The 15,210-nt window shown below is 44.6% G+C and overlaps 1 protein-coding gene across 1 annotated transcript in view; it reads right to left on the reverse strand.

Moving 5' to 3' along the window:
• The window catches only part of FER (FER tyrosine kinase), a 434,848-nt gene extending 425,178 nt beyond the window's left edge, over nucleotides 1-9,670 (reverse strand). The window contains 1 exon segment of the mRNA NM_001003141.1: nucleotides 9,564-9,670. The gene's annotated coding sequence lies outside the window, so the exon portion shown is untranslated.
• Between the last annotated feature and the right edge of the window lie 5,540 nt (nucleotides 9,671-15,210).

Consider the following 15,210-nt stretch of genomic DNA (forward strand, 5'->3'; position numbering starts at 1 on the left):
TGCTAACAGTTTATTTTATTTAGACATTTACCACTTGCATTCATTTCAGGTTTAGCATAGAGAAGAACTAAATTCAAATCCCAGTTAACACTTTATAGCTGGGTCTCCTTGGAAATAGGATGTGACCTGACATTGGTTTCAGATCACAAAAAGGAAAATACAAGGTAACTGATTTACAGAGTTGTCAAGAAAATCAAAACAAATGCATAAGGAGTGTCTAAAACTTTCAGCAGGCACCAAATGTTAATATCCCACCCCATAACAATATCTGAATCCATGTAATTTCCTTAAAAACTTTTACTGACAGAAATTGTTTCTACCTTGAAGGTTAAAATGTTTGTGGGGGGGAGGGAAAAAGTAATATATATGAACACTTAATCATAATACAATATGTTACATTATTTATACATATATATACATACTTGTATATGGTAGTAAGAGAAAGAAATTAGTTCCCTGCTTTGTAAAAATGTTCTATTATACATAATCTAGATAAAGATCCTATACTTTGCCCAATATAACTGTTTATATATAAGGTAAGTCCTTACATAGAGTGAGTACTTATATATAACTGGAATAGCGATCTAACAAGTTGCCATTAATGATTACTTAAGACAACTGCATTGTTTAGATCCCTTTAATTACTTTACTATTGACAATTTATTCAATATATAGAAAGCTAATAGGCCTCACAAAGTCTACTTAACCAGAATACACAAATTTAGATTGAATTAAGAATGGATATGAAATGTGACAGTGACTAGATCCATATCGTTAGAAAGTCTACCATAAACCACAGATTCCATACTGGGGGGAAAAAAAAGGTGATGCTTGAAAATGTCTCCTTTGCACCTAGCAAATCTGCAAAACATTAATGAAAGCTGAAATGATGGTTAACCTGTATAATAGTATATACAGAAAGCATGTGATTCAGAAGGAAATATAATTTAAGAGAAAGTGAGGACACTGTATAAACATTTTCATGAAGTAAGAGGTGGTATGGTGGCTAGGGTAGATGCTGTTCCAGTTACCATCCAAACTGAGTATTAGTAAGAGTCAAATGCATTTTCTTTTGTAGAGCGTGAAAATAACAAAAGAGCCCCCACCAACTAACAAGAGCAGCTTGGGAAATCCTGCCCTGCTGGATACTCATGGAGCAGAAAGGACACAAAAACTAGAGAAATGTTCCATTCCAAGGACACCATATCCAAGAAACAGCAGCAAGTATCAGGCATTGCAGTTACCAAGAACTCACTCTTCATCTTTGCAACAACGCAGCAGCCTTCACGATCAAATCTGAAATACTCTTTCATTCTGCAAACCCCAGGACACAGAGGAGTCAAGAATAAGAACCTTTGCTGTAATATACACTAATGATGTAATGCAAAATCTTCCAGACTTCATTTTAGAAGCAAAAAAAAAAAAAAAAAACTGTTTAACAATAGAATTGTTTAGGGTCTGGAGGGATCACTTAAAAATTTTCAATGAAATTTGACTGTATTTTATGAAGTTATATCCCAGACCCACAAAGCATTGGAGAAATAACACTCGCTAACGCCCAGGGTCCAATGAACATAGGTTTTCTAAGTCTTCACCTCTAACTATATATTATATATACCACCTCTATCCAGGAAGACCTGTTTAAAAGCAATCTCATTCACAGCAATATAAAGATACTTTTCTGACTGAACTGATGTAAAGAGCATTTTTATACACTAAACTCCTAGAATATAAATATTTGAGCATTAAGGACTTCCCCCTTTCCTAAAACCATTTGTCCCAGGGCACCTGGGTGGCTCAGTAAGTTAAGCATCTGCCTTCAGCTCAAGTCACAATCTCAAAGTCCTGGGATAGAGCCCCTGGGATGGAGCCTCCAGTCAGGCTCCCTGCTCAGCAGGAAATCTGCTTCTCCCTCTCCCTCTGCTGCTCCCCCTACTTGTGCTCTCTCTCTTCCCCTCTTGCTCTGTTAAATAAAATCTTTCTTTAAAAAAATTAATAAAACCATTTGTTTTTTTTAATTTTTATTTATTTATGATAGTCATACAGAGAGAGAGAGAGGCAGAGACACAGGCAGAGGGAGAAGCAGGCTCCATGCACCGGGAGCCCGACGTGGGATTCGATCCCGGGTCTCCAGGATCGCGCCCTGAGCCAAAGGCAGGCGCCAAACCGCTGCGCCACCCAGGGATCCCTAATAAAACCATTTGTACCACTACAGAAATACTTTTTTCTGCAAGTAAAATAATTTATACTGGAAAACTTCCATTTTTCTACAATTCACATTATTTTATTTATAATAAAGACCATGGAGTTACTGCTCACTTATTTTTAAATGTTCATTACCAGTTACTCTGATTTTTAAATGTCAGACTCTTCATTATCAGCTACATAAAAGTAATAGTCATCTTTTCTTCGGGAGCATTACAAGACTGACCAGTGAAGAGGCATTCGTTTCAGAAAAACATCGAAGTGACTTGGGTCTCAACTCTGGTACTAGGTGTGTCTCAAAGATCTCTCACTAATAACAGTTACACACATTTTTAAATGACTTGCTTTCCTTGGGACATCAGAGTAGATTCAAATTTATCCCCATGATGATGTCACCCTCAATCACTTGCATTCTGCTATGCTTTCTTGAGTGGAGGAGGGTGAGACGAAGTCACAGAGAGCATGCTGGGAAACTGCACACTAGAATATGTCACACATGTACATAGCTCATACTCGAGTGGGAAAAAAGTTGAAAATCACTTAGATGCAAAATTTTGTTTTACTGCCGAATAGGACATAAAAACTATGTGATCCAACTCCTAACTCTTCATTCAGCTCAGTGCTTTTTCATGACACTCTGCTCTGTGCACTTAAATTACAAGTGTGTGCTTTTTAGGAATTAGAATCCTACACTTATAGAATGCACATTTTGAAATGGAGATATTTATAAAAATAATTGTTCCCTAAAGAACAATTATACACATTAATAGTAGTAGGAAAAGATGCACATAAGAGTTTTAAGTACCGTTATCTCTGAAAAATAAAATGTCAGATCAAGTAAATGTTGTTTAAGGAAGGGGATAATACTAGTTAGACATTAAAGGAAGTAACATTTAGCTTTTTTGTACCACTTTTAAGCAAATATTTGTGGCTAAAATGAGAGGAATTTTGGGAAAGCATCCACCCACAGATGATAATCTAAGGTGAAAGAAAAATAATTCAGGAATCCAGACAAACTAGACATATTTTGGGATAAAAAAGCATTTAAAGTGAATTTCCAATTACCCCTACTGAGACACAGTAAAGAACTATAAAAGAACAGCTAGTAGGAGATACAGCTAATTATTTCCTCTGTACAAACACAAATGTCATTTGATTTACTCAAATTTAATGTACATTACTGAACATCCAAAGTCTAAAATTTGAGGACTTTTAGGATGGTAGAAGCAGCACAGTAATACTAGAAGAGATAAAATGAAAGCTACCATGTAAGGAAGTGAATATGAAAGCTGAGGATTTCCTAAATTCAGACATTTTACCAAGACTGTCAAATTCCTCTTCATGACAACCTTGTGAGGCAATCTTATCATCCTCATTTTACAGATGAGGAGACTACGATTTAAACAGATCAAATATCTTGCCCAAGGTCCCACAGAAGAAAATTCTGATTTGTGACTGAAACCCAGATTAGCTGGCTCCAAAAGAAATAAACCTTCTCTCACTACACCCTGCAACCTGGCAAAAAAAAAACACCTGCATTAAAAATTTTAGTATTTTAATTAAAACCTTCAAAAGGAGGAGATGATATCAGGTTTATAGTAAGTGATGATATATAGACTAATATTAGTCATAGTTTGATAACTATACACAAATGTTTAAAAAATATTTCCAAGTCATCCATAACATTAAATTTTATAAAGCTAAATATTTACTATTCCCCGAAATGCAGAAATTTGAAAAATTTTGTAGAAGGGCACTAAGTAAATTTGATCCTACCTAGATATTTTGAACCCAAAGGAAAAACGTGAGCGGTCCCTTATTTTGTCAGCCACACAGCAGCGTTGCATGGGTAACTAGGATTATGCTTTTAAGGAAAAGTGGGAAATTGCTTGTCTGATTTCTTTTGTTTTAACTCTAATATGTCCTCTATTTATTCTTTTCTATTTTTCCTCTATATCTTGGGAGTCCTCTTCTAAATTAGGGTAACCAAGTTTTGACTTCAGGAACTGCAGATGCAGATCTACTGCAATAAAGCCCACAGAACTGTAGTGATCGGTAGTGTATTACAGAAGAAACAAAAGTTTCCGTTATTTTCCAAAGTATTGACTCATGGAATTACTTATTCTCTATACTCTTTTGTTGTTCTTGCTGTTGTTTTAATGTAAGCTCTACGCCCAGCGTGGGGCTTGAATTCATGACCCTGAGATCAGGTGTCCCATGCTCTACTGACAGCTAGCCAGGTGCCCCATTTCTCTATAGTCTTTTTAGCTGATCATAAAAAATTTAACTTTTATTTTTAAAAAGATAAAAATAGTAAAGAATGAAGAAAAGAGGGAGAGAGGTAGGTTAAAAAAAAAAAAACTGGACCCTCAATTAAAAAATATCTAAACACCTTATTTTTGAAGTTCCAAAACTGTAACCTGCTTGTTCTCTTCATCTCTCAGGTTGTGTGGTAAATTAACCACACTTAAGCATGTCAAAGTCAAATGAGATATGGAGAAACAATGACAAAGCAATTTAAGATCTATAAATCCTGAGACATAGTTCTTAATTTCAATATTTAAGAAATTAGTTATATACATGAGCTAAGCATGAAAAACAGATTTAGGGTATATGAACACCGAAAAGCAGGATTCAATTACTTAAAGAAGAATGCAGAAATTTCCTAAGTATGGAAAAACTACAAATATACACATACATGAATTTATGTTCATTTATTATTCTTTTACTATAAAGTTCTATGTTAAAACATTCTTCTGGCAACACCATGAAACAATACTCAAGATAGTTTTGAGTCCTATCAAAACACTGACTTAAATGTGTCTAATTACTTCATTTTCCACGAAATAGTTCTACTAAAATAAGTTCCCATTTATAGGCTTTCTTTTTCCATTACAAAAATACACTTATTCCAATACAACATACATGAGATTGATCCAATTTATTAAGTATGTTACTGAAACGCTGGATAATTCATAGCTCTTTGGACCTGTCTTCAAAAGAAGATGCTCATTTGAAAATCAAGTACAAAAAAATAAAATAAAATAAAATAAAAATAAAAATAAAAATCAAGTACAGGGGGATCCCTGGGTGGCGCAGCGGTTTGGCACCTGCCTTTGGCCCAGGGCGCGATCCTGGAGACCCAGGATCGAGTCCTACGTCAGGCTCCCCGTGCATGGCGCTTGCTTCTCCCTCTGCCTGTGTCTCTGCCTCTCTCTCTCTCTCTCTCTCTCTCTGTGTGACTATCATAAATAAATAAAAATTAAAAAAAAATCAAGTACAAAACTATCATCTACTAACATAGGCGTCCAATTTTAAAACAAGCTTTTATTTGTGTAACAAGTTCATTTGATTTCTTTTTTTTCGTATTACCAAAATGCAACTTACTCCTCTGGGCCTTGATGTACAAACATGACTTCCTAATCACTCACAAGATTGCTTTGTAAGACTCATGGAAATTAAATTACTATAGTTTTTATAAACACTATTCCCATCTGCAAATGGAAATTAAGCTCCTTACAATATTTTAGTATGTCACATATATATATATGTCATATATTTTTATATGTTATATATTTTTTTTAGTATGTCATATATTTACGCTGGTTTTCAAACTGGATCATTTCAGTTCCTCTGTTCCTCTTTCTTTACTGTGTAATAGCTATCTTGGAAATGTTATTGCTGTGTAGGTGGTTGGGTAGTTACTGTAAATTCAACATTCTTCCATTATTTGAAATTTTTTATAGAATAAAGAAGAAAAAAATGGCAGCTCGAAATGTTCACAGGCCAGAGTTATAACTATGTTAATAACGGAAGATGATGGGCATCCCGGGTGGCTCAGCGGTTTAGCGCCGCCTTCAGCCCAGGGCGTGATCCTGGAAACCGGGGATGGAGACCCACGTCGGGCTCCCTACAGGGAGCCTGCTTCTCCCTCTGCCTCTCTCTCATTCTCTGTCTCTGTGTCTCTCATGAATAAATTTTTTAAAAATTATTAAAAAAAAAAATAACTGAAGATGAAATGCAAGTGATTTGTCTACCAAAAGTATGAATTCTTACTTCCAAACTACCGACATCAACCTTTAACGTAGTGCAGGAGCTGCATTAACATAATTTTACCTGGTATATAGTTAATGCTTCCTGCCATTGGTGCAGAAGAGAAACAGATCTTTACCAAAGGTCTTTCAGGAAGAAAACAGAGAAAAGGTTTCCAAGTATGTCGCATACTCTTAATATATTCTCAGCACCTTTGGAAGTATAGTTCCCTTGGCTCGAGAGTACTAGCATAAAGGATTCTTGGTTTACAAAAGATGACATTCAGCCTTCCTTTGCATTCTGACAAATGTGTGGTTTCTGAGTATTTCTAAGGGCCATAAGGTATACCAAAACTACATCCCCAAACTTATGAGATCATTAAATTTTGCAAGGGTGTTATTGATTCCTGTTCTCATTCCATAGGTTAAAAAGTGTTTTCCTAGTCTTTAATCACTAAAAGTTTTGGCTTTTTCTTATTAATTTTTCCATAACACTTTTATATATAACGACTCCATTGGGGAAATTGTGTTATTGTCTTAAAATACTTGGGAGAAAGTGGGAAATGGAACTACTACACTTTCAGAGCAGTTCATGTCAAAGTGACAGTGAGACCAGTATAAATATATGTAGCTTCTTACGAATTAAAATGATAACAGGGGTTTTTTTGACCATTCAGGTGAATGTAAATGAAAGACTATCAGCCTTAGTCAATTTTTAGATTCACAGCTGCATAGCACGACATATCAAAATCACAAGTGTACAAAGTAAAAGAACGACCACTTCACAGTTCATCTGTGCACCACGACGCCCGGGCCCAGCCCAGCCAACACCTACACCAACACCTACACCTACACCAACCCAACCCAACCCAACCCAACCAGCGTTTCAGGAAGTTGATACGAAGACTCTGGGGCAGAAAACGACCCTCAAAGGTGCATCCAAACCCCTCCTCAGCCGTAAATGGCAGAGAGTACAGAGCAGACCCTGCCTCCTGGCATGAGCTTCACGCTTCACAGTTCATCTCCTGACTACGCCTCGGGGGTCCCCCGCCCAGGCAGACTTGGCGATTGGATAAAAGGGAGCCATCGGGGAGGTTCTTGGACCGGAGATGGGCTGGGGAGGGCACCGGAGTCAAGGGGGACCACAGGGCCCGAGAGGTGGGACGGGACCCAGGGGGCACCTGGGATTGGGGTGGGCGCCGGGGTCGAGGAGGGCCACGGGGACCAAGAGATGGGACGGGACCCAGGTGCACCTGGGGCTGGAGAGGGTACCTGGGGCTGGAGAGGGCGCCGCGATCAAGGGGGACCACAGGGCCCGAGAGGTGGGATGGGACCCAGGTGCACCTGGGGCTGGGGAGGGCACCTGGGGCTGGAGAGGGTGCCGCCGTCAAGGGTGGCCACAAGGCCCGGGAGGTGGGATGGGACCCAGGTGCACCTAGGGCTGGGGAGGGCACCTGGGGCTGGAGAGGGCGCCGCCGTCAAGGGGGACCACAGGGCCCGAGAGATGGGATGGGACCCAGGTGCACCTAGGGCTGGGGAGGGCACCTGGGGCTGGAGAGGGCGCCGCGATCAAGGGGGACCACAGGGCCCGGGAGGTGGGATGGGACCCAGGTGCACCTAGGGCTGGGGAGGGCACCTGGGGCTGGAGAGGGCGCCGCCGTCAAGGGGGACCACAGGGCCCGGGAGGTGGGATGGGACCCAGGTGCACCTAGGGCTGGGGAGGGCACCTGGGGCTGGAGAGGGCGCCGCCGTCAAGGGGGACCACAGGGCCCGGGAGGTGGGATGGGACCCAGGTGCACCTAGGGCTGGGGAGGGCACCTAGGGTTGGGGGGGGCGCCGGGGTCGGGGTTGAGAGGGACTAAGGGCCCAAGACGTGGGATGGGACCCAGAGGCACCTGGAGCTGGGGGGGCACCTGGGGCTGGGGGGGGCACGTGGGGCTGGGGGGGCACGTGGGGGGCACCTGGCGGGGCACTGGGCAGGGCGCCGGGGGCGGGGGGGGTGGCCGGAGGGGGGAGGAGGGCCGCGGCCGGAGAAGGGGGCGCGGGCCCGCGGGGTGGAGCCGCCCACCCGCCCGCCCCGCCCCCGCGCGCAGCCCCCCGAGCCGGCGGCGGGGCGGGGCCGCTGTGCCCGCCTCAGCCCTGGGGCGCCGGCCGCGGCCCATGAGCGCGAGCCCCGGGGCGGGGTGGGGGCGGGGGGCGGGGGTCGGGGGCCCGGGGGCAGCGCGGCGCGGCCCGAGCGCGGGGCGGGGGCGGGGGCGGGGGCGGGGGCGGCCGAGGCGGAGGAAGAGCCCCGGGCGCCGCCGCGGCTCCGCGCAGCGTCCCGGCGCCCCCCTGCGGGCGGGGAGTGTTGCCCCCGCTCCCCGCCCCCGCCCCCGCCCCCGCCGGCCGCCCGCCCCCCCCGGCGTCGCCCCGGGCAACAGCGCCAGCCGCCGGCGGCGCGGAGCTCACCTACCTAGGACCTGACAAGCAGGAGCCCCTCAGACCCGGGAGCCAGTCGCCACCCCGCGTCACGGGGGCCGCCGCAGCCAATGGGCGCCGCCGTCACGGGCGGCCGCGGCCAATCAGGGCGCTCTCCGGTCCCCGGGCACCTCGAGGCCGCAGCCAATGGGCGCGCGCCGGGGGCGGGCGCTGCGGCGGCCCCCCCTCCTCCCCCACCTCCCAGGAGGCGGGGCGCGGCCGAGGCCCGGAGGGCGGGGGGGCCCGGATGGGCGGGGCGGGGCCCGGGGCGCCCGACGGCCTGGGGCGTGCGCTGCCCTCCTGCAGCCCGGGAGCGGGCGGGAGCGGGCGGGAGCGGGCGGGAGCGGGCGGGAGCGGGCGGGAGCGGGCGGGAGCGGGCGGGAGCGGGCGGGAGCGGGCGGGAGCGGGCGGGAGGCGGACGGCGGCGTCACAGGAAACTTGGGGAGGCTCGGCCGGCCGCGACCGGGAAGTGGCCGGGCCGGGGGCGATAAGCGGGGCCGCCCGCGGGGGACGACCCGGAGGAGCGGCCGCCGGAAGGGGCCGCGGGGGCGGGGCGGGGCGGGCGGTCCCGGGGGCCGCCGCTCACCCCCGGAATCCTCCGCCCTTCCCCGCGCGCGGTGCATGCGGGCGCTCTCGGCTGGGCTCGGCTCGGCCGACGCAGGGCTCCCCCCCCGGAGCTCCCGGGGCCTGCGGGCGGTCGGACCTGCCGCGGGGGCGCGCCCGAGCGTGCGGCGGGGCCCCCGCCCCGATCCCCCCAACCGATGCCCGCCGCGATCCCGACCCGGCCCCCGCCCCGTCCCCGCCCCGTCCCCGTCCCCGTCCCCGCCGCCCGGCCCCCACCCGGTCCCCACCCGGCCCCGCCGCCCTGACCTCTTCCAGCGCCCGGGTGCGCGGCCCACCCCGACCGGCTGGCTCCTCCAGGGAGGGTGGTTCAGGAGCGCCTTCACCCAAAAGAATTTGGTGGGAAGTGAGTAACGTGAGCTAGACGGAGATAACCAGGTGATCCGCGGCAGCAGCCCAGGTGCCCTGGTCCCTGTGGCCGGGCGTGCGCGCAGCCACCTCTGAAGGCTCCGCATCCCGTCGTCGGTGGAACCACATTCTTTGCCTGGAGCAAATTAACGTCAACCTCCTCTCCACCCTCCCCCACCCCACCCAGAAACTTTTGAATTACGTGGAAGCCAAAGAAGAGTGGTGAATTTTCTGTTTTCAGCAGTGGTACCTGTTTAAGCATAGCGAACAGCCCTGCACAGAGACAAACCTTAAATTGGGCTTTGCTTGTCTGCTGTTTCAAAGTCAAAAAAAAAAAAAAAGGAAGGCAAAAATAATGCTGTTAAACAGAAAAAAAGTTTTAAGTAAGAACCTTAACTGTTCCTCTTAAAGATGTGGGAAGAGATTTCCCTTTCTCAGTTTGCCTTAGAAAACCTGTTGTTGAGTATTCTTACTTCTTTGTATATACATTCTTTTTAAAAGTAGTTAGGTCGCTGTCAGCTAGTGTTTTGTCAGCTTTACATTCCAGGAATGTCTTTAAAGACTTGGGAGATACCGAGATATCACTCTGAAATGGGAACATCTAGAGCCGAGCAGCACCCAGAAATGGATAAAGAAAATGCGAGACAGAGGAGATACCACTCGGCCAGAAAAAAGAATGGAATCTTGTCACTTGCAACTCTGAGGATGCACCTTGATGATACTGTGCTAACTGAAATAAGTCAGGCAGAGAAAGACAAATAGCCTATGATCTCACTTTATGTGGAATTTAAAAAAAAAAAAAAAGCTCATAGATGCAAAGAGCAGACTGATAGCTGGGAGTGAGACTGAAATGGATGAAGGGGGTCAGAAGACACAAATTTCCAGTTATGAAATAAATATGCCATGTGGATGTAATGTACACTTAATATTATAGTGCATCTTTGAAAGTTGCTAAGACAGTAAATCTTAAGAGTCCTCATCACAAGTTAAAAGACTGTTGTAACTATGTATGATTCCAGATATGAACTAGACACATGATCATTTTGCTATCTATACAAATATCAAATCATTATGTTAAACATCTGAAATCAATATGTCAATTATACTGCCATAAAAAAGCAAGCAGAGATAACACCCACTTTCCACGGGAGACTAAGAATACAACTTCAGTGGGCAAATCACTCCCAACTTGGCAAAATTACCTTCTGTCATAAAGATCTGAGAAGTTTGTTTTTCCTCTGGATAAAGCTAATTGGTTAACACAGATGGTCAACCCAATTACCAAATAAAATTAAGATGAATTATGTGTGCAAATGGTATTGTCAAGGCCTCGTACTTGAGAACTGGTTATCTTGAAAACTCATGCAATGGGTTGTATCTGCTTGGCTACACAAAGGTGAGCGATTTCTTTCTGTCTTTAGAGTCTCTCTCCTAATTGCCTGTAATGCACATCACATTCTGGTTTAATACTGTTTTATTCCTTTATTGCCTTTGTGGAGAGGATTTCTGTTTTGGGAGAAGATTCTGTTTTTAATTCTATTTCCCCATAAATACTTATGCCCAAAATATTGAGACTAGGAAGCTAAGGAAAGTCGTTGTATTTTGGTTTTTAATGTGTTCTCAAAAATGATCTCAGATTGGATGATACCTAATTGCTGAACTACTACATTTTAATAGAATCAGAAATGATAACAGTTAATGTTTGGTTATGTATTTTGTAGTGACTGCTAACTGCACAAACTAAGCATATGTGAATAAACCTCTTAAAAATTAACTTTCAAAAAAAAATTTAACTTTCCGTGAATACTAAATATTATGATATATAGCATGTCAATATGAATGAAATCCGTGAAATGTCTGTGCATTAAATGGTTAGGTAAAGCCAAAATACAACTTTGGAGATTGCTTTGCCATGGCATATCTTTTCCAAGACCGTGAGGATTTCTCTACCTTTATGCAAAGAGAAGCTAAATCTGCAAAGATTTGTTTGGTGAATTACTTATTGCAGAATAGTTTCTTTCTTTCTTTTTTTTTCCCCCCCCCAGAATAGTTTCAAATAAAAGTCTACTGATAGGGACACCTGGGTGGCTCAGTGGTTTAGTGCCTGCCTTCAGCCCAGGGTGTGATCCTGGAGACCTGGGATCAAGTCCTGAGTCGGGCTCCCTGCATGGAGCCTGCATCTCCCTCTGCCTGTGTCTCTGAATCTCTCATTAATATAATAAATAATTTTTTTTAAAGTCTACTGGTGAATTAGGACGTTTGATATGTATCATGTGTATGTGTGTGATAAGGAACTCAAATCTCTGAAAATAGTAAGAATCCTTCTAGTTCAACCATCTTCTCCTGTCTTACCTATTCACTCAAAAAATTTAAAAACTGCTTGCCATATGCCAAGCATTGTGCTAAGAACTGCAATTTTGAATGAATGTACTTGTGAGTAAATGAATTTGGAAAAACCTATGCTGCATTTCTGAAGCTGAATAAAGCAATTACGGCAAATCCAATTTAAATTTTCCATCTGTTTTAATTATCACTTTGTATTGCAACAAATTTAATAAACACCTGATTTCATCTGATTTCAAAACTACTGTGCAACTTTTCTTACCTCTTGTAAATGTAAGGAAAGTATGGAAGAATAAAAGAAAATAATTTCCTGTGTGCATGTTCCACAGGCTCTGTAAAATACTAGCCACCCACACGGGGCCTAGAGGGATATGTATCTTAGTTGAAGTTGTTAGCATAGGATTTAAGAGGCTCTTCTATCGTTAAAATTTAGATCTATACCAGGTACTACTATGACTTAAAAGGCCCTAGTTCTGCCTCGCTATAGATTAAAATAAAAAACCTCTTTACTATATATTCCATTTTAACAAATACCAATTTTTCTCTGTTCTAATAACATTATTTACCTGGACAAATGAATACAATAACATGGATGTCAAAATTTCAGCAATTTTTTTTTAAGATTTTATTTATTTATTCATAGACACAGAGAGAGAGGGGCAGAGACACAGGCAGAGGGAGAAGCAGGCTCCATGCAGGGAGCCCGATGTGGGACTTGATCCTGGGTCTCCAGGATCACACCCCAGGCTGCAGGCGGCACCAAACTGCTGCGCCACCGGGGATGCCCCAATTTCAGCAATTCTTAATTAAAAATTATTTTAGGGATGCCTGGGTGGCTCGGTCAGTTAAGCAACTGGCTCTTGACTTCAGCTCAGGTCATAATCTCAGGGTCCTGGGATGGAGCTCTGTGTGAGGCTCTATACTCAATGGGGAGTCAGCTTGATAGTCTCTCTCTCTCTCTCTGCCCCTCCCTCCCCACTCTAAATAAATAAACTCTTAAAAAATAATTATTTTTTAATTTTTTTTAAAGATTTTATTTATTTATTCATGAGACACTCAGAGAGAGGCAGAGACACAGGCAGAGGGAGAAGCTCCCCTGCAGGGAGCTCGATGTGGGATTGATCCCTGGACCCAGGATCACACCCTGAGCCGAAGGCAGATAGATGCTCAACCGCTGAGCCACCTGGGCGTCCCTAAAAAATTATTTTTTAAAATTTCTTCCCTTACCCTATCTCCCCACTACTTACCCCCTCCTCTCCATTTTCCTGTGTAATAGTTTCCCATTATTGGCTTCAAGAGAAATCTTGGCTGTGTGCCCTGTCAGTTCAATACTCACCTGTCAGTTCACCCCTTACTCTTTCCTTGATCTATAGTTCTCTTTTCCTCCTTTCTGCCCTCCTTTGCTTTATGACTCTGGCCTCTCTTAACCACAATTCATACTTAAGCACCAGCCCAAACCTCTTAAGATGGGAGATCGTGATGAGGCGTGCAACATGGAAATCATAACTGTCTTTATGTGCTGCAGTGTGTTTTTAGTGCCTATATAAACTTCTTTGATTTTGAAAACTGTTCTCTTGAATAATACTGTCACTAGAGGTCATATTTATGTGAGATTTCCTTTTGGATTTTTTTTTTTTTTTTTGGCTTTCCAAATTTCCAAATTGCTTTATGGCTTCCTTTATTTTACAAATGTGTGTAAGAAAAATAAGGGGGGATCCCTGGGTGGCGCAGTGGTTTGGCGCCTGCCTTTGGCCCAGGGCACGATCCTGGAGACCCGGGATCGGATCCCACGTCGGGCTCCCGGTGCATGGAGCCTGCTTCTCCCTCTGCCTGTGTCTCTGCCTCTCTCTCTCTCTCTCTCTGTGACTATCATAAATAAATAAAAATTAAAAAAAAAAATAAGGGAAGAAAGAAGGTGAAGGAGAATTGAAGGAAAATTTCTATCTTCAAACTAGGTATTGAATCCATTGATGCCATCTCACAACCATCCGTCCCTAGCAAAAGGCTGGCTGGCCTCCTAGCACTCTAATATTGCTTCCCCTGCTTCCCTGACCTGCTCACCATTGAGAAATATGACCGGCAACATTTCCAATCAAGCCATGCCCTCCCCAAAGTGCCTCTGGGTCCCTCAAGGCTTGTCCCTTTTTATGTCGTAGAATTTACCTGTCCTTTCCCTCATTCCCTGATTCCTAGTTCACTGGAACTTCAAAGATAACTGTCAAATGTGTGCCAGTGAGGGAGTTCTGGAGTAATGATGGATTAATACACTAGCTTCTTCAGAATCACCTGAGAACCTTTTCAAAAATATATACTCCTAGATTAACCCTCCAGAGATTCCAACTTGAAAAGTCTGGGAAGAGCTCAGAAAATCTGTTTGGACTGAGAACAATGAATCTAGTCAACATGGTGCATTGCATATAGGCGCTTAACTCTGCTCCTTCCCCAGAATCCTTGGCACAGCATAAATACAGATCCAGATCACCAGGAATGCAAGGTCCAGAGATCTCTGAAGGCATGAAGTGATAAGAAGGGCTGAAAACAACAGAACTGGTTGATAATCTATATCAGGAGTAAGCCTTCATATCACTTCCCAACTAAGCCACTGGGTAAGATACTGCCCTAACCTGATCCAGAGGCAATGAGATATACTCCGTGGTGAGGGTGAAGACTTGGAGACACTTAGGGGCGTAGGGGTGAGGAGTCTTACTGCACATCGGGGTGAAGGGAGTAAGGGAAAGTCTGCACACTGAACTACGAAATTCCTCTCCCACTTAGCTCCTATAATGGCACTTTCTAGATTTGTATCCAGCAGAGAAGATATCAGGATGGCTTTTTAATGAAACTGACTTGCCTAAGGAAAAATACTTTTATGTATCTTGGGGGGGGGGGGGGGGATTCATCTGCCTAATCACATCAAAACGAGGGCTGCCAATCCTCAAGTTCCAGCCAGGCAGGCAGCTCCTCTCCACTCTTACCCATGAACAGACATCTGAGGATCACCACACTTCTGAGGAAACCCCCAGTCATGAAAACTAGACAAGACAAAATTTGCAGAGGTAGGGAGAGGGAGCTGAATGTAACCGCAGCAGAAAACAAAAAGAAACCTGAGAACTATTAGTGATATCCTTAAACAAAGAAAAGATCCATGATGAAAACAGGATGCTATTTTTTAAAAGAGATTTTCAAAGGAAAAAAAATGATCTTT

The sequence above is a fragment of the Canis lupus genome, chromosome 3, assembly GCF_011100685.1.
Source record: "Canis lupus familiaris isolate Mischka breed German Shepherd chromosome 3, alternate assembly UU_Cfam_GSD_1.0, whole genome shotgun sequence".
Classification (NCBI taxonomy): Eukaryota; Metazoa; Chordata; class Mammalia; order Carnivora; family Canidae; genus Canis; species Canis lupus.